The sequence below is a fragment of the Triturus cristatus genome, chromosome 1_1, assembly GCF_964204655.1.
Source record: "Triturus cristatus chromosome 1_1, aTriCri1.1, whole genome shotgun sequence".
Taxonomy (NCBI): domain Eukaryota; kingdom Metazoa; phylum Chordata; class Amphibia; order Caudata; family Salamandridae; genus Triturus; species Triturus cristatus.
The window spans coordinates 1,143,323,170-1,143,341,699 of record NC_140579.1 but is presented as its reverse complement, the minus strand read 5'-3'; positions in this window follow the sequence as shown (position 1 = coordinate 1,143,341,699).

The following is an 18,530-nucleotide window of genomic DNA, read 5'->3' as shown; positions in this document are numbered from 1 at the left end:
GGGAACCCGTGGAATTTAGGGAACATAACAGACCCATTGGTTCACTAGTATTGGGAAACTGGGGTTCATGGCCGAGGTCCAATATCAAATTAAAATAATGTAATTCCCAGAGGTGGTTCAGATGGTTTCCTAATTAGGGTAACTGGTCTCACCCTAAAACCTAGGGTGTAGAGGGAACAACTTTTGTGTCCTTATCTTGTCGGAAACAGGGCATTATGGGCTCTAACTAAGACAGTACTGATGGCCAGTTCAATAAACTCTGTTTTTTAATGCTCTCTGCAAATCATCAACCCTCTTGATATTTCTGAAGTCCATTGGTCAGTTGTGGCTGCATGGTCTTTGCTGCCCTAAGGCAGCTCGCTTATGGGAAATTACTCCTGCATGGGCTTAGCTCTAGTGGGCCTTGCTCTTTGCTCTCCCGATCAGAGTCCAGCCCCATTCCACGCTGTGCAATTCATTTTCCTCTTAGAGGGGAGATTTCAGCAGTTTATAGACCGCGAGTCGTTTAATGGAGTTACACACGGGATTGCTTCAACACGGTATTCGTAAGAGATTATTGACGTGATTTTGGGCCAAACTCGGCTTAACAACCCCGTTGTGTACGACCTACTCAAAGCTTCAAAGTGTTGGAGCACATTTGAAATTGTGACAAATCCATTTACCGAGTGCATGTGTAATTTACATTTTATCCCCGAGCCGGGACGGAATTATTACCGGCATAGTGACTTACTGTGATATAGCTCAAAACGCCATTAAGCCCTGAAGATGTCTTGGGTTTTGACCCTGGCGAAACACGTGTCGGCTGGGCATAGTGATCTACAATAAACACAAGAACACGAATCATCTGGAGTGTTCTGCGATCATTACTTTTATTGAGTTGAATTATAATGAGCATTGTATCAGATGTATGTGGATGTAGAACATGGCAGTACTAGTTGTATATGTCTGCTTTGTGTGTGCACAGGCCCATATAGTAAGGGTTTAGGGTTTTCCCTTTGCCTGTAGCACCACACTAAATTTTGAAATTTGCAAACCTTGCGAGGAAAAGGAGGCGCCATCGCATACCGCACCAATATAAACCCGTTGGCTTGTAATCATTTTCATTGTTTGTGTCGGGCGCACCTTTTGAAAGGTGAATGCAGTGCTCCGTGTGCTGCTCTGGGGGCAGCGAATTTCCTGTGAAAAACAGAGTGGCTGGTTTGAAGCCACTATGTGTTTTCACAGTGCAGGCGGCAACCCGCCTGCACTTTGAAGGGGGAATAGTGATCCCCTTGCAGGCAGTACAGTGAGTGACTACACCTGCCTGGAAGGGGATGTCTGGTGGGATCCATGGGACCCTCTTTCCCCCCTCCAGAGCGCTGCCATCAGGGGGCACACTGTCAGTGCACCTCGAGAGAGCTTCTTTGCCTCTACGTCCGCATCTGTAATAGGAAACGGGCGCAGAGGCAAAGGGATTCCCTGATTTGCATGGGGCATGTCCCCATGGAAATGAGGGAATGCCCTCTGAAGATATCGCTGGCGCTTTATGTGCTCCAGCGCTATCGGTATTACAGGAGGGGATGCACAAGCGTCTGCAGTCCCTTTTGTAATAACAAAGTGCCCCGGGAGCGTGCAAAGCACGCTCAACGCCCCTTGTGCCCCTAGGACATATGTATAATACAGTGCATTTGAGCAACATAACAAACACACACTCTCTACACACACCAGGACAAAGTAGGGGCCCCACTGATGGAGAGATGATCAGATTTAGAACAAAGGACTGCCCATCCTCATGTCTACCCTGCCAAGGCCTGCTGATCTGGAATAAGACCTAGCCTCTTGTATCCAGGAAGGGTCTAGAAATCCTGGAGGAATATGTAAGGCACAATGGCAAAATAAGCCTGCATAAATTGCCTCCTTTCCTATGTCTTGTGCTGAAGTTGCTTGTGTAGAGAGAGATGTCGCAGGCAAGGCAATTTGTGAGTAGGTTTCAGGCCTCTAAACAGCCAGTGAGCGGTATCTGGTCTTCAAAGGACATAAAAACTGTACACCTGTACACTGTACAACTGTGCAAGTAAGTGCTGCGTAGGTGGTCTTATGTGTATATTGTCAAGTATATAAGGTTGCACCCTGTGTGACAAAGTTTAACTGATTTTAGGGCATGCATGGTTGCAGACTTTTCTGAATGCCTTTTGGAACTTTTATCAAGTCCCAGGGCTGCCAGGATGGCCAAGTGGTCTAAGGCACTGCGTTCAGGTTGCAGTCTTCTCTAAAGGCGTGAATTTGAATCCCACTTCTGACATAACTTTTGGAGAAATCAACCCGTTTATCAGGTAAATAGCTGAAGGAATTTGCAATAAGCTAGAAAATAGAAACAAGGTGAAAGGACCAATTGGTTAGCACTTCACTTTCTCACTGCTTCCTTATCAGGAATGTTGTGCCCTCAACTCCGGCACCTGTCACCTTTTGGTGCCTCTGGTTACAGATATTCACAACGTTTTTTAAGAAATAGAGGTGCACTGAAAAAAATACAAAAAGGCCAAAATGTTTTCTTTCTTTTCGTCTTTTATTTCAAAATTGACAATGGTGCACACAAACAGCAAACGCATTTCGTTCATCAAAAACCAACAGTTTTTGGAACATCATCAGGGCTTAGATGATAATAAAACAGTTTTAAATATCACACGCCAACACAACAACACTCTGTGGTTCATAACGTACAAAAATCGTCTCCAGACCCTGTTTGATAACAGACCTAATAGATCATACTGTCAACCGATTTATTTAAGTTGGAGCTAGTGGTCGATGATAATAATTATTCTTGAGAACGATTGATCCAGATTGTGACAATATCAATACCTTCAGTAGAACAAAACCAGGAGGGATACAAATAATCCATGTTTAACGCCTGGTCCATAAATTAGGACCATATTCCTGAGTGGTACAGCCGCCGTGATAAGTGGAAACACCTTCCTACTCGGGCGCCTTTTTGTATTATGTTCAGTGCACCTCCATTTGTTAAAAAAAGCTGATAGAATTTGCATCTGTTCTTTCTCATCCAGTCCACCATACTGCCTTCAACTAGTCAAGAGAGCTGGGATTTCTGATACATTTCTGTTGTATAAAGTCTTGCTGGCAAAGTTTCATGACTTACAAAATGAGCATAGGTCCTATGTAAGAGGTCAGTTGAAAGAGTCATTATCCTTTCAGTGCTGGCCAGATGGGCCAAGCTAATTTGGAACAATACCAAGCATCATGTGGCCAGCTGGGTTCTAGCACACTTACAGCAATTTCCTCAGGGCTGAGATCAGGGCCTGCATACTCTACTCCATGGCCTGACGTACAAAGATTCCTAATAAGAAATCGTAAATTGCATCAAATAATGATTTGCATTTTTCAATTTCTTACTAGGAATTTGCTAAAATTAATTCAGTTGAAGTGGGTGCAATTTGAACACTGACATCTACTGAATGCATTGGTATTTTGTGTACCTATGTATAAGTAGGATGGTTCACAAAATTCTGATTCGTAGGTGGCTGCATTTATACCTACCTCATTAATATGCATTAAGTAGGTCACACATTGAAACCCAGTACAATTGGTTAAAGTCACAGGCTGGGGTTAGCAGACCAACATGTTTGTTAATTCTTTTAAAGAAATCCTTAAAAAAAATGCAGACTGTTTACCTAATATGAAAATGTGGTATGTATAAAAAAGAAAATAAATAATTTTACAAACATTTTTTAGTAGCAGGCAATGGTACTTAGGACCATTGCCTGCTCCTAAAAAGCTGTTTTTGTCAAAGGGTAAGGTATCCCTTGGTAATCCCCTTCCTGCTTGCGAATGGGTACCTTCAATTTAGATTGATAGTAAAATACTAATGTTTTGCGAGTGGATTTTGGTTACAAAACATTAATACATTAGCTAGCGAATCTGTATTTGGAAGAGATGCCATTTACATGCCCCTTCCAAATACCAATTCTGTATTTAGTCTGAAAACCGAGTTGCAATTTAGTAACATGTTACATTTCATAATTTGGGTTTTGTTAATTCATAAACGTCATTTGGTGGTCTCAAAGTCTCAAATTTGACCTTTGCGACCATAAAATTGGTTTGCACATCAGGCTTTATGTCTTGGCTTCAAGAGCCCTTGTAGCAAATTCTATACCAGCCAAAAGGTGGCTGGTGACTCAATTTCTAGGTGAACTTTGGGCCTTTCAGTGGCTGGTGAATATCACCTTCTCTTTATGTGCCTTAAAGACATCAATATGTTCTTCATAGGTACTGCTGTTAAGAATTATTCCCAAACACGTAGTGTTGAAGCAAGTAACTTCTTTATTAAGTTCACCAACACAGGCTCCACGAAGTGTGGAGCAAAGGATACACAGCCGCTCTGTGAGTCACCAGCTGTGAATGGTCAACATTCCAAACTGACAGCTGGTGACAGGCATGCAGCGGTACGGTGTCCAAAGAAGGACACAAGGTTGCAGATCACGACACATCTTCCCCCTGAGGGAAGAGAGACAGAGAGTGTGAAAGAGAGAGAAAAAACAGAGATCAAATAAATCACACGAGCATATAACCAAAAGGTATGTGAGATAAACTGCTTACAAACGTAATCTTAGAGAATAAATCGCACGAACATAGAACCAAAAGGTATGCGAGCTAAACTACTTACAAACGTAATCTGAGCTTTTCACAGGCGGTAACAACCTTCTCCCTGCCCTGCTTGTGCTAACAATAGGGGAGGTGTCCTGCAGGATGTATGACATTACAACGCGTGTCATTACAACGTGTGCAGTTACATCGCATGCGTTACAACGCATGCGATGTTACAACGCTATGCCATTACAACGCAAGTCTTTACATCGACTTGCACTAGATGGCGTGCTAACATTAGAAAAGTGTAATTTACTATTCCAACTCCAGTCCACGTAACAGTAGGGAAGGTGTTGGGATAGTAAACTACACTATTTGTAATGTTAGCACGCCATCTAGCGCAAGTCGATGTAAAGACTTGCGTTGTAATGGCATTGCGTTGTAACATCGCATGCGTTGTAACGCATGCGATGTAAAAGCTGCGCGTGGTAAAAACCGCGTTGTAATGGCTGTTCCCCGTCCTGCATGGGAGTGGAGGGCAACTTTCTACCAACTCTACAAGTTAGGTTAGATTGGGTCTTTCGTGGGAGGGAGTGGTAGTGGTCTGCAACGGTGAGGTGTGTACCGCGGTATTGGAGGTGTGATGCTCATAGTCGGTTTCATCATCAGACAACTCTGTAAAGGTTCTGCTGTGAGCAGAAGTGCTGGGATGGTTACAAATATCGTCTCTGAGGGACGGATTGCTGGAAATAGTGGTAGCTTGATCACCTAGGGTTTGTTTGCATACAGAGAGAGCACAGAAGTGCCAAACCTTACCATCGCTCAGGGGAGCAGAGTTGCAAAACACTTTGCGTACGGATAGGGGTTGTGAGAACTTGTCTTTACCTTTGCTTATGTGGCCACTCCTCTTGACTTTAACTGTGTTCCCAATACTAAGCTTAACAGGTTTGCACCCATGCTTCTGGTCATACCTGACCTTACAGCGGGTTTGTGCCTCCACCAATCTACTCCTTACATGGCCGGCTGACCAGTGTACTCTTTTGGCAGCTTTGACTCACCCCACATTGTCCTTAGACAAGGGAGTTCTGCCTCACATGAGCTCAAAAGGGCTGTGGCCGGTGGTGTCGCACGGTGTGATGCGATAGGCCCATAGCGTTTTGAGAATTGCCTGTCTCCAACCCAGTTTGTTACTGTTGGCCAGATGGACAATGCCCTTGATGACCCTGTTAAAGCGTTCAACGGCACCGTTGCCCCCAGGATGGTAGACTGATGTGGTTTCGCAAGTTATCTGGTTTCTCTGCATGTAAGTCTTGGACGTGTCTGACATGAATTGAGGTCCGTTATAACTAATTATCTGTTTGGGGAGACCACGTGCGAACACGTCATCTAAGAATCTGACAACAGACATGGAATCGGGTTGAGTGACAAACTTGAGCTTGGGCCATTTTGAGGAATGGTCAATAATGACGATTATGTACACCTGCTCTTCTTGTTCGATAATGAGGCCCATTTTGTCCACCCCAATTCTCTCCCACGGCTTGGAGGGACAAGAAATGGGATGCAAGGGTGGTCTAAAGGTGAGTTGGGTTTGGCTGAATCGAGGCATAATGTGCAGTCCCTGGCCACCCTTTCTACAGCTATGCTGATGCCGGGCCACCAGTAACAATTTATTACTCTGTTTTTTGTCTTGCTGATGCCTAAATGCCCTTCATGGCATAAGTCTAGAATCTTCATTCTAAGATTGCTTGGGGGAACAACTCTACCTCCCCGCAACAGTAAACCATTTTCATGTGGCAATTCATCTTTGACCTCCCAAAAATGACACAATGAGTCTGGCAATTTACTCTTACATGTCCATCATTCGTTCATCATTTTTATCACTTGGCATTAAATGGAGTCATTAGCTTGTTGTATAATCCATTCATCAAATGAAATGCCACATAACTCCTCATAAATTCTAGCAATGTATGACTCTTCAACATCAACTAGTTCCTTATGGTCTGAAACACCAACAGGCATTTGGCTCAAAAAGTCCGCCACCACATTTTTCATGCCTGGAACATACTGTAAAATGTAATTGTAATCAAACAGGCGTACAGATAGTCATGCCAACCTTGGGGAAGTGGCATACAGGCCTTTAGTGGTGAATACCTTGGTGAGTGGCATGTGGTCACTGCATAGGGTGACCCTGTTACCCCAAACAAATTGTCGGAAATGTTCAAGTCCCCACACACATGCTAGAGCTCCCACCCCTTTGGTGTCCTTTTGGGTGAGCACTGCACCCAACCCTTTGCAACTGGCATCAGTAGTGATGATGTTCTCTAATAGGGGGTCGAAACCTTTCAAGGCCAAAGCGGAGCACATTTCTTTTTTTAAGGAGCTGAATGCATGTTGACACACATCATTCCACTCAAATTAGTTTTTTAACTTTCCGCAATTGCCTTAGAACATATGTTTTGCAAGAAAAGTTCTTAATGAATTTGGCATAAATTTCGACCAGTCCTAAAAATGGTCATAATTTGTCCTTGTTGCTCGGCACAGGAGCGTCTCTAATGGCATCTAATAGTTCTTTCTTTGGACTGATTCCATCACCAGTGATCTCATGCCCCAGGTAGTTCACTTTTTTGCATGCAAATTAGCATTTTTTGTGTTCAGCTGTCAATCCATTGGCATCCAGGATTTCCAGCACTTGGATGACTTTCAAGTCATGTTCCTCCCTTGTTCTTCCCATCACAAGGATGTCATGCTGGAACATTAATAAGCCAGTGACACCCTTGAAAATGTTTTGCATCAACCTCTGAAACATCGCGGCAGAGGAAGCCAACCCAAAAGGCACTCTGGTAAACCAGTAACACCGAAAGGGGGTGATAAACGCGGTTAGCTTCTTGCTGTCGCGATGTAGAGGGACCTGGTGGTAGGCGTATTTCAAGACAATAGTTGAGAACCACTTCACTCCTTTGGTGCTTGCCAACATCTGGTTGATTTTGGGAAGAGGAAATTGCTCAACTACAATGTTGTTGTATAATTCCTAAATTGCCTTAATCCATCCGTCTCAATACTGAGGGTCCCAAAGTGGATACGTAAAGTTTGCCAGTTGACTCTCTCCCCTTGAAGACAAAATTCAGTTTCCTGAAACCGCATACATCTATATGGTCAGCAGTAAATGATTTGATGGTGATGTCTGCTTTATCCAGCTGTCTTCCTATTAGCGACACCAAAGGGGATGATGGACGGAGCATTTGAGTAAATCAAACACTCACCCCCAGTCAACTGATCTGGGTTTAATCCATCATCATTCTTTAGCTCACTCCACCACCCCAGTTCAGACATGGCCATATGCAAATCAGTCTGACCCTGTGCCTCATGGGAACAGTCCAGCCCGAACTGCCAAGCCATGTCTTCCCTGGACTGGAAACAAGCATCCTGGGACCGGTTTCGAGTTCATAACCCTCATCAGCCAGGCTATCTTGAATCCAGTGGCAAAGTGAGCAAGGGACCCACGTCTGGGCATACCCTGCCAACTTAGGGCTAACAAAGCAATACCAAAGGGGATGATGGACGGAGCGGGCTGGACTGTTCCCATGAGGCACAGGGTCAAGACTGATTTGCATATGGCTGAGTTCAAACTGAAATGGCATGGTGAGCAAAAAAACAATGGATTTAGGCCCAGATCTCTGTGCTGGGGTGAATGTATGACATTGTTCTGCATTCTGTCCATCAACTGTTGTTTTTGCATTTGTCACCCGAGTGGGAAGGGTATGCCCAGACGTGGGTCCCGTGCTCTCCATGCCACTGGAATCAAGCTATCCTGGGTGAAGAGGGGTGAAACCCCGAAACTGGTCCTAGGATGCTTGTTTCCAGTCCAGGGAGGACCTTGCTTGGCAGTTCGGGCTGGACTGTTCCCATGAGGCACAGGGTCAAGACTGATTTGCATATGGCTGAGTTCAAACTGGAATGGCATGGTGAGCAAAAAAACAATGATTTAGGCCCAGATCTCTGTACTGGGGCGAATGTATGACATTGTTCTGCATTCTGTCCATCAACTGTTGTTTTTGCATTTGTCACCCCTTGTGGGAAGGGTATGCCCAGACGTGGGTCCCGTGCTCTCCATGCCACTGGAATCAAGCTATCCTGGCTGAAGAGGGGTGAAACCCCGAAACCGGTCCTAGGATGCTTGTTTCCAGTCCAGGGAGGACCTGGCTTTGCAGTTTGGGCTGGACTGTTCCCATGAGGCACAGGGTCAAGTCTGATTTGCATATGGCTGAGTTCAAACTGGAATGGCATGATGAACAAAAAAACAATGATTTAGGCCCAGATCTCTTTACTGGGGTGAATGTATGACATTGTTCTGCATTCTGTCCATCAACTGTTGTTTTTGCATTTGTCTTCCTATTAGCGGCACAACTTTCTCTTCCCAGACCTTGCTGTTGACGATGGTGTATGGGGACCCAGTGTCTGCAACAATACTAATCTCAACCCCCCCAATGGTCATGTCATAGACAGGCTTCTTTGTCTTAGTGGTTTTGGCCTCACTGACTTTAGACACACACTTGTCCCATCGGATGTGTCACGGTTGGTTACCTCATCTTCTTCAACAAGTTTGACTGAGCGTGTAGTTTTTCTGTGACACACTTTCTTTAAATGTCCGATGACACCACAATATGAGCACTTTACATTGCGAGCAGGGCACTTATTGTCATCAGCCATATGAGAGGAGTTCCCGCATCTGTAGCAATGTCTCTTGTTGCTGTTTTTTTTAAGGCTGGTTTGAAACTCTGTTTAGTAGCGCGTTTTGAATCTGTTACTTTACTCACTGTGCTTTCATCTTTCTTTTCTTTGTTTTCAGATAGAACAGCCTTGGCGCAGCGACCAGTAAGTTCTGCCTTTCTGGCAATGTCTATAATGTTTTGTAGTGGGTTTTCGCCTTTAGCCCATAGACTTTCTTGAAAATTAGAGTTGTACCCTTGCATGACGATCTGGTCTCTGATAAATTTGTCATGTAAATTTCTAAAGCGACAATTAATGGCTACATTTTTTTGTGCTGACACATAATTGACAATTGACTCCTCCTTGCCCTGTTTTCTGTAGAAGAACTTGTATCTATCCACCCCACGCAGACGATGGGCTTATAGTAGGTATTAAGATCCTCAATGGCATTTTGAAACACATCCCCTTCACCCTCTCCTCTTACTTTCTTGTTTATGCTATAATACACTTTAATACCCCCGGCACCCAGACAATGTAACAACAATTTGTATTTCTTCTCAAATATAAACTCCTCGTCGTTGTCAAATGTGGATATCTAATTCTTGAAATATTCTCTCCATTCCTCCCACTTGAGCACAGGTTCACCCCTTGCTGATAAGAATGACTGAGGAGGAAAAAGATTCCACAAGTACCCAGAAGCCATGACTGGGGGAGAAGGAAGCACTAAATGATTTATGGGGATACAGGGCAAAGAGCTGCTGTGTAGTGATAAGGTAGCAACGCAGTGAACTCAACTGCGAAATGCACAAGTCCTATGTATGAATACCGTCTGACAGTGCCGTTGAGAATATGAATAGTGATGCACATCAGTGTAAACAAGCATATAAACTTATTGAACTTTATAGTGAAATGCACAAGTCACAAGTGGGAGCACTAACTGACCTTGCAGGTTGAAATGTGAGAAGTGAAGCGACCTAGTAGTAGAGACAATGCTGTGCCCATCAGCGCAGAAGAGCACAGAAACTCAAGACCGTGCCTGATAAGTTATCGCCTGCATTGGCGAACGTAAAGCGGTGGTGGGGGTAGACACCGCTCTATATTTGTGCACAATCAAGCTTGCAACAGTACCTGAACATTACTTGAGTGTTTTGAAAGTCGAATGAACAAGTGCTGCCGTAGTTCCGATGCAACAGCGTTGGTGAAGTGTTCTGTGAGAGCACCGCCAATTAAGATGGCGCCACGCAGAGGAGCGTAATACGTCACTGGCAAGAGCTGAAAAGTTGACTAGCACAAAGTAAAGATGGCCGTCCAAACGTAGAAGTGCGTGAGTCGAAATCAGTTGTGGAGGCACGCTGTGACATAAGCACAGGAGAAGCAGCTGACAGTTGGCCGGGGACATTGGGGAACCGTTCAACTGTCACAACAGATCAACGGTGAAGAGGCGAAGCTTCAATGGCTGTGTGATAGGAATTCTTCACGCCGCAACGGTCTAGGTTCTGAGGGATAAGCGTTCGAGGCAAAGTTCTTGAGTTTCCGCAAGGACTAGTGATATGTTGCAAACTGGTGTACAGACAAAGTTCGCTGACCAAGAAATTTCAATTAGAACACTGCACACCGCACACGGACTAATGACACGTTGCAAACCGGTGTGCGGACAGAGTCTGGTGATGAACAATTTTAAAATAGGACACTGCACACAGTCGCACCAAAACAGCGAGGTCTCGCAATACCCCGCAGAATAGGAGAATGTCAATGAGGTTACAGTTCTCCCAAGCATGAACTCTCGGGGCTTAGTACCCCGCCGATCATGGCAATGTGTATAGACTGTCCTTCATTTACATTTTTTGTGACTTGATGAATTCCTCTCCACCATAAGTTTTCCGCTTAGAGGCATTTGCTTCAAGTTGCCAGTTCATAAACACGATATGGGTACAGTCAATGCGGTTGTTGAAATCCTCTGTAAATGCGCCGTACCTTCAATTTTCTGTGGGTTTACGTGTCGGTGTTCGTCGACAAATTTTGTTAAGAATTATTTTCGAACACGTAGTGTTGAAGCAAGTAACTTCTTTATTAAGTTCACCAACACAGGCTCTGCAAAGTGTGGAGGGCAGGATACACAGCCGCTCCGTGAGTCATCAGCTGTCAACTGTCAACATTCCAAACTGACAGCTAGTGACAGGCATGCAGCGGTACGGTGTCCAAAGAAGGACACAAGAGTGCAGATCACAACAACTGCTCTGAATAGATTGTCCAAAGATCAGTTGGAAGTGCTTATAATAGGATAAATAAATTGAGGGCACTCCTTTTCAGTACTTCACCTGCATGGCTGCCTGGCCTGTGGAATGTGCTGCTCGTGTAAGTCAGGATGGCCGAGTGGTCTAAGTGCTGTGTTTAGGTTGCAGTCTCCTCTGGAGGTGTGGTTTAGAATCTTGCTTCTGACATTGCTGTGCTTACTCATTGATCATTTCTGTTAGAAACGGTGTCTCTAGTTGGCAGGGGTTGCACCCTTGTCCAAGTAGGGACCACCGCCTCCGACAGGGTAGGTCTCAAAATACCCTAGACTACCCTCTAGTAGCTTGGAGCAGATCAGGTAGGCTAAACTCAGGAGGCAATGTGTAAAGTAGATGTGCAACACGCCCACAACAATCCAGTGAGACCCCCACAAAAAGGACACCACACCAATGTAGAAAAATTACAATATCTTTATCTAAAGTCTGGCAAGATCAAAAACAGCATTATTCCAATACACACGGGTGAAGGTGCTCAGTAAAAATGTAATTGAGGAGATTGTCACCAAAGAAAATGAGTCTGTGGGCTTTGTATTCCTCCAGTCACATGCAGTAGGGAAATATAGTCATAAGTCAACAGTTACCGGCACACGTCCATTATACACAATCCCGGGTTTGCAGTAGATACCTTAGGGGAGGCTGCTACAAATAGCCTGGTAGGGACTGTTTTACTCAGAGGGGAGAACGTTCCTCAAGCAAAGTAGGCGAGATGCTTAAAACGGCGTGATTGCCAGGCGTTTGTGGTTTAAGGAGTCTTGGGGCCGAATGCAGAAGTCCCCAGCCCCGGTACTCCAATAAAGGCCCACACAGCCCGGCTAGCCCGCAACCCGCCCGAGGCGACAATGCCCACAGCGACTTAGCGCACAACGCTAAGCGTTACCTGAAGTTTGGGGCGAGGCAGGCACCGGCGTGAAGCTCCTCCGTCCTCCGGGTCACTTGACCCTTGATGCGGCTGCACGGGGGAGGAGCAGGGCAGCCCTTCTGGACTTCGAGCGCAGCCTCACCTCGGCGCTGAAGTCCCAGAGGGGCGGCTCCTTTCCCCGCGGCGATGCGTCTCGAGGGACTCCCGGTTGCCAGGCAATGCCTCGCAATCGGGGGAACACAGCACAGCTTTTCCTTGTGGTGATATAGATCTTGGTTGTCGACTTGGGGCCAGCGGCGGTGACTTCGGGGGTGATTTGAGTGCGCTTGAACATAGGTAAGCGGCGGTGACTCTGGGGCGATTTGAATAGTTTTTACCTCGCGCCAGAGGCAGTGACGGGCATGAAGCCCTGGGGAATGAACCACAGGTTCAGGGCTCTGCGGCAGGCCTCTGGGGGGTCACGGTGCCATTGGGGTTGAGTGCATGCACACGCAGTGAGGCAGCCGATCCCAACTTAGGTGCAGATGTATGCACACAGCGTTGCAGGGACAGTCCTTGGAATCTTTATTGTCCTTGGGGTCCCCCAGTAGCCAAGGAACCAGTCAGTAGCAAATTGTGGAGACACTGAGAAGGTGTTTCTTCAGTCTCCTCTTGGCAGGGCAAGATCAGCAGGCAGTAGGGCAGCTCAACAGAACAGGACAGCTGTTCCTGGAAACAGTCAAATCCAGCAGAGAGGCAATCCTCTTGGCGCAGCAGTCTGTACTCCAGCAGAGTTTCTTCTTGACCCAGCAGTGTAACAAGATGTGTGGCCAGGACCCTCCCTTTTATACCCTGGTGCCCAGTCACTAGAAGGGGTAGAAGCTTCTGGAAGGGCCTAGGGGTTTTCTGGGGTGTTCCCTGCCTTCCCTGACCTGGCTCATGGCTGTCTACAGTGACAAAGGCAGGGTCGTTAAGTTTATTGTGGGGCAGCCGGGCCCAGCCTATTCAAGTGTAAAGGTGTGAATTACCACTCCCTCCTCACAGCCCAGAAAGGATAGGAAGGGTGAGTCTGCAGTGCATAAACTAAGTGCAGGCAGGAAAATGTCCACTTTCTAAAAGAGGGATTGCTAAAGTAGTAATGCCCAACCCCAATACACCACTAGAGAGGGTTCCCCGCTAGGATTCCAACCATACCAAGCACGACATACTTCCTATGTCCGATTGAGAAGTTATCCCATAAGGGGGTTCCCAATATTAGCCTATGGAGGGGTAGGCCTCACTGCGTCAGCAGGGGCCTGCGGCAGGTATGTCAATGCCACCATGTTTTTAGGGGAGAGCACCTGCACCTTACCACTGTTTAGCAGTGGTAAGGTGCACAAAGTCCTAAGACCAACAAAAATGTACGGTCAAAGTGGGAGGCAAAAAAGGCAAAAATGTAGGGGGAGAAAGACACTAAAGCTGACAGGTCCAACATGTGTCCCCCCCAGCTGAAAGTGGGGAGAGCTACCCAACCTCTAGTGAGGTCTCGTCGCTAAGGTGGAAGAACCTAGACAGACCGTCAGCATTGGCGTGGTCTACTCCGGGTCAGTGTTCCACCCTGAAGTCCATACCCTGTAGAGAAATGGACCACCTCAACAATTTGGGATTTTTGCCCCTCATTTGCATGAGAAATCTGAGGGGCCGGTGGTCGGTCTGAATAAGGAAGTGGGAGCCAAACAGGTATGCCCTCAGCTTCTTCAGAGCCCAGACCACTGCGAAAGCCTCTCTCTCTATTGCACTCCACCGCTGTTCCCAGGGGAGTAGCCTTCTGGAGATGAAGGCCACCGGTTGTTCCAAGCCCTCCTCATTGAGTTGCAAAAGTACTGCCCCTATGCCATGCTCCAAGGCGTCCGTTTGTACAATGAACTCTTTGGAGAAGTCAGGGGCCCTGAGCACAGGATCTGTGCACATGGCCTGCTTTAGGGAGTCAAAGGCTTTCTTGCAAGCCTCGGTCCAGATCACTTTTCGAGGTTGTTTCTTGGAGGTTAGCTCAGTCACGGGGGCCACAATGGTGCCATAAAACTTGACAAATCTGCAGTAGTATCCTGTGAGGCCCAGGAAAGCCCTGACCTCAGTCTGTGTTTTGGGGGGCTCCCAGGCCAGGATGGTTTCTATCTTGGCCTGTAGGAGTAGCACCTTACCCCCACCCACCAAGTGTCCTAAGTACACTACCGACCCTTGCCCTATCTGGCATTTGCTGGCCTTGATAGTCAGACCTGCTTGCTGCAGGGCCTGAAGCACTTCCCGGAGGTGACACAGATGATCTTCCCAGCTGCTGCTGAAGACTGCTATGTCATCCAGGTAGGCAGCTGAGAAGGCCTCTAAACCGGAGAGGACCCGGTTCACCAGCCACTGGAAGGTGGCAGGAGCGTTTTTTAGTTCAAAGGGCATCACCCTAAATTGATAGTGGCCCTCTGGGGCGGAAAAGGTGAACCTCTCCTTAGCTCCGTCGTTAGGGCGATCTGCCAGTGCCCTGATGTGAGGTCAAAGGTACTTGGGTATTGGGCAGCCCCCAGCTGGTCAATGAGCTCATCCGCCCTAGGGATAGGATGAGCATCAGTCTTGGTTACAGAATTTAGCCCTCTGTAGTCCACACAGAACCCAAGTTCAGGTGTGGTGCCCAGTGGGGCGGCTTTTGGTACCAGAACCACCGGACTGGATCAGGAGCTATTGGAGGGCTCTATTACCCCCAACTCCAGCATCTTAGCGACTTCACTCTGGATGCTGGCCTTCACCTTATCCGACAGCCGGTAAGACTTGGTCTTGACAGGGAGGCTGTCTCTTGTGTCCACATTGTGGGTACACAGGTGGGTAATCCCAGGGATAAGGGAGAATACAGAGGAGTACTGCCCCAAGACCTGGCAGCAGTCCCTCTGTTGCTCGGGAGTGGATGGGGAGAGGACCACTCGCTCCACCGATCCGTCCTTCTCTTGGGAAGCAAAGAGGTCAGGGAGAGGTTTGCTTTCCTCTTCCTGGGCACCATCAGTCACCATCAGTAAGGTGAGCTCAGAGCTCTCATGGTGGGGTTTGAGGCGGTTGGCATGTAATAACCTCTGAGGTTGCCTGGGGGTCTTTAGGTCCACCACGTAAGTGGCCTTGCCTTTCTTCTCAATCACCTCATAGGGGCCTGTCCAGCGGTCCTGGAGGACACTGAGCTCTCCTCGATCCATGACCCACACCTTCTGTCCAGGCTCTAGATCCACACGGTGAGAATTCTGATTGTACCATTCCTTCATTACCGCCTGACTGGCCTCAAAGTTGTCAGAAGCCTGCTTCCACAACTTAGCCATTTGGCTGCAGAAGGCCAGCATGCAGCTTACCACATCTTGGGGAATCCTCCTGGGAGTTTTCTCCCATCCATCTTTCACTATAGGAAAACACCAAACAGGGCAAGAGGACGTCCCACTTTTTCCTCGGGCCTTCAGGCAGACTCCTGATCATGCCTTTTAGGGTCTTGTTAAATCTTTCCACAAGCCCATTTGTCTGGGGGTGGTAAGGGATGGAGAACTTACAAGTAACCCCACACTCCTTTCACATGACCTGCATATATGCAGATATAAAGTTTGTGCCCCTGACAGACACAACTTCTTTGGGGAAACCGATTTTGGTGAAAATCCCCATCAGGGCCCGGGCCACCGCAGGTGCAGTGATGGTCCACAGAGGGATGGCCTCTGGGTACCGGGTGGCGTTGTCCACCAGGATAAACCTGTGACCAGAAGAGGTCGGCGGATCCATAGGCCCAACAATGTTGAGGCCCACCCTTTCAAAGGGGGTGCTAACGACAGGTAGTGGTTCAAGGGGAGCCTTCAGCTTGGTCCCTGTTTTCCCACTAGCTTGGCAGGTCACAAAGGTCTTGCAGACGGTATCTGAGGAGAACCTCATCCTGGGCCAACAGAAATGTGGGACAAACCTAGCAAAGATTTTGTCTTGGCCCCAGTGTCTTGCCAAGGGGATCTCATGAGCCAACTCCAAAGGTAAGGCCCTGTAGCATTGGGGGACCACCAAGGCCCTTGATGACCCATACACAGGAGCCTTGGGCTCACTGTAAAGGAGGCCGTCCTCCCAGTAAATGTGATAGTTCCCAGGGGCATTGCCTGCTGCCTGGGCTTCGGCCTGTCGCCTCATGCCCTCAAGGGTGGGGCACTCCTTCTGTGCCTGACAAAACTCCTCCCTGGTGGGTCCTCCTTCCACCTGCTACTCCACAGGGGTAGGCAAGTCCCCCACGAGAGCAACGTCCCCCTCCGTGGACACCGGTGCGACCTCTGCAGGTACCCCATTCATCTCACGGGGTGTGCATTCCAGGGCGAGTTTCCCACTCCCTCTGGCTTTTCCCTTTTTAGCAGCTGGCTGGGCCATTGTTCCAGGCTCCTGCCCTGGTTGACTCCCTCACCGGGCAGCCATGGACCGTGTGGTAGCACAGATCCACTCTGGTACCCCCAGCATCTCCACATGCGCCTTTAGCTCTACCTCCTTCCAGGCAGTGTGCTCAAGGTCATTCCCCGACAGACAGTCGACTGGCATGGCAGGGCTCACAGCAACTCTTAGAAGGCCTAAAACCCCTCCCCACTCAAATGGAACCTGGGCCACGGGATAGTGACCCTCCCTGTTGTCAGCCATCACAACTGGGTGGAATGCATTGGGAATTACTTGCTCTGGGGACACCAGCTGACTCCATACCATAGTCATGCTGGTGCCTTTGTCCCTCAGGGCCTCCACCCCCTGGCCATTGATGGTGTCCCACTGCCTATACTTGGCAGTATTCGAGGGCACGTGTATCTTTGGAACCATCCCACTGTCTCCCAGGGACACTAGGGTCAGCCCTGCCCACTTACCCCCACTATCTAGGGACAGCTCCTCCCCCAGCGCTACACTAGCCAACCCAGGGTTTTTACCTCCAGTGGGAGGGTGTGCTCTCTTTGGAAACTTGGGATCCCCCTTGTAGTGTCCAATTTCACCGCACTCATAGCACCGGACAGTTCTAGGCTGCTGACCTTTGTCAGGATAAGTAGGCTTTTGGTGGCCAGATTGGGGCTGGGACCCAGACCCTTTCTCTTGTGAATTGTTTTGGGGGCCATTGGAGATCTCCTTCTTTTTATCTCCCCCCTCTTTCTTCTGGTTGGAACCCTGACCACCCTTTTGGGAGTCCCCCCCAGATCCCTTGGTGGACACCCTGGTACTGAAGTGTAGTTCTTACTTCCCTTATAGGCTCTGCGCATTGGAATAATATACACTATAGTTGTGGCATAGGACTGAGATCAGTATGTCTCTATCGAGTACATTAAACATAATTACTCTGTCTGCCAGCTAACTCAGAGGCCACTAGAAACTCCTTGAAGAAACAAGAAGGGAGTAGTTTTTGGCAACCACATAAACATGACAACTTTGTTTCCCTTAGAATCGGAACATGTCTCAGAATCGTGGAAACAACAGATAACAGCTTCACTCAGTCTATCGTGCCTGCTTAGTTTCTTCAAAGTTACACAGAAATAGATAGATGGGCATTTCAATAAAAATGATTTATTGAACAGTCTTGTTTCTCTTGTAAGAGATATGAGCTGTTACAATCGCAAGACAATATGCGAGATATAATAGGCACAGCGTAAGCAGTTAGAAGAAATAATACTGCAACAACATTGTCTTCTAGGTATGACATATATTCATATACACATACATAAATAACATAGGCTAAAACGTGGAACTCGTTTGATGCTTCTAAAGAGTTCTACCCAAGTGTACCAACCTAAGTGTAGTACAAGGTAAGAAGTAGGTGCTGTATTCTATTGTATGGTATGCTATAGTTTTGCATATGCCAAGAGTCCCTCTAGGTTCTAGTCAGCTTCATACCTGAGAATGAGAGAGGTTGGAATCTCTTTCTGGGTCTCCAACTCTAACACCCCGCGAAGGGAGTCAGAACACTGGAAGCTGGATTCTCTGCGAGCAGGGATGACAGCGTCTGGTCAGTGTGTTAGGCGGGGACTAGAATTCTTCCGAACCTGCCGTGGCAAGCCGTATCGAGCTGTGCAGCCGAGCCGTGGTTTGCCATGGTAAGGGAATGTATATGTATACCTGGAAAATGC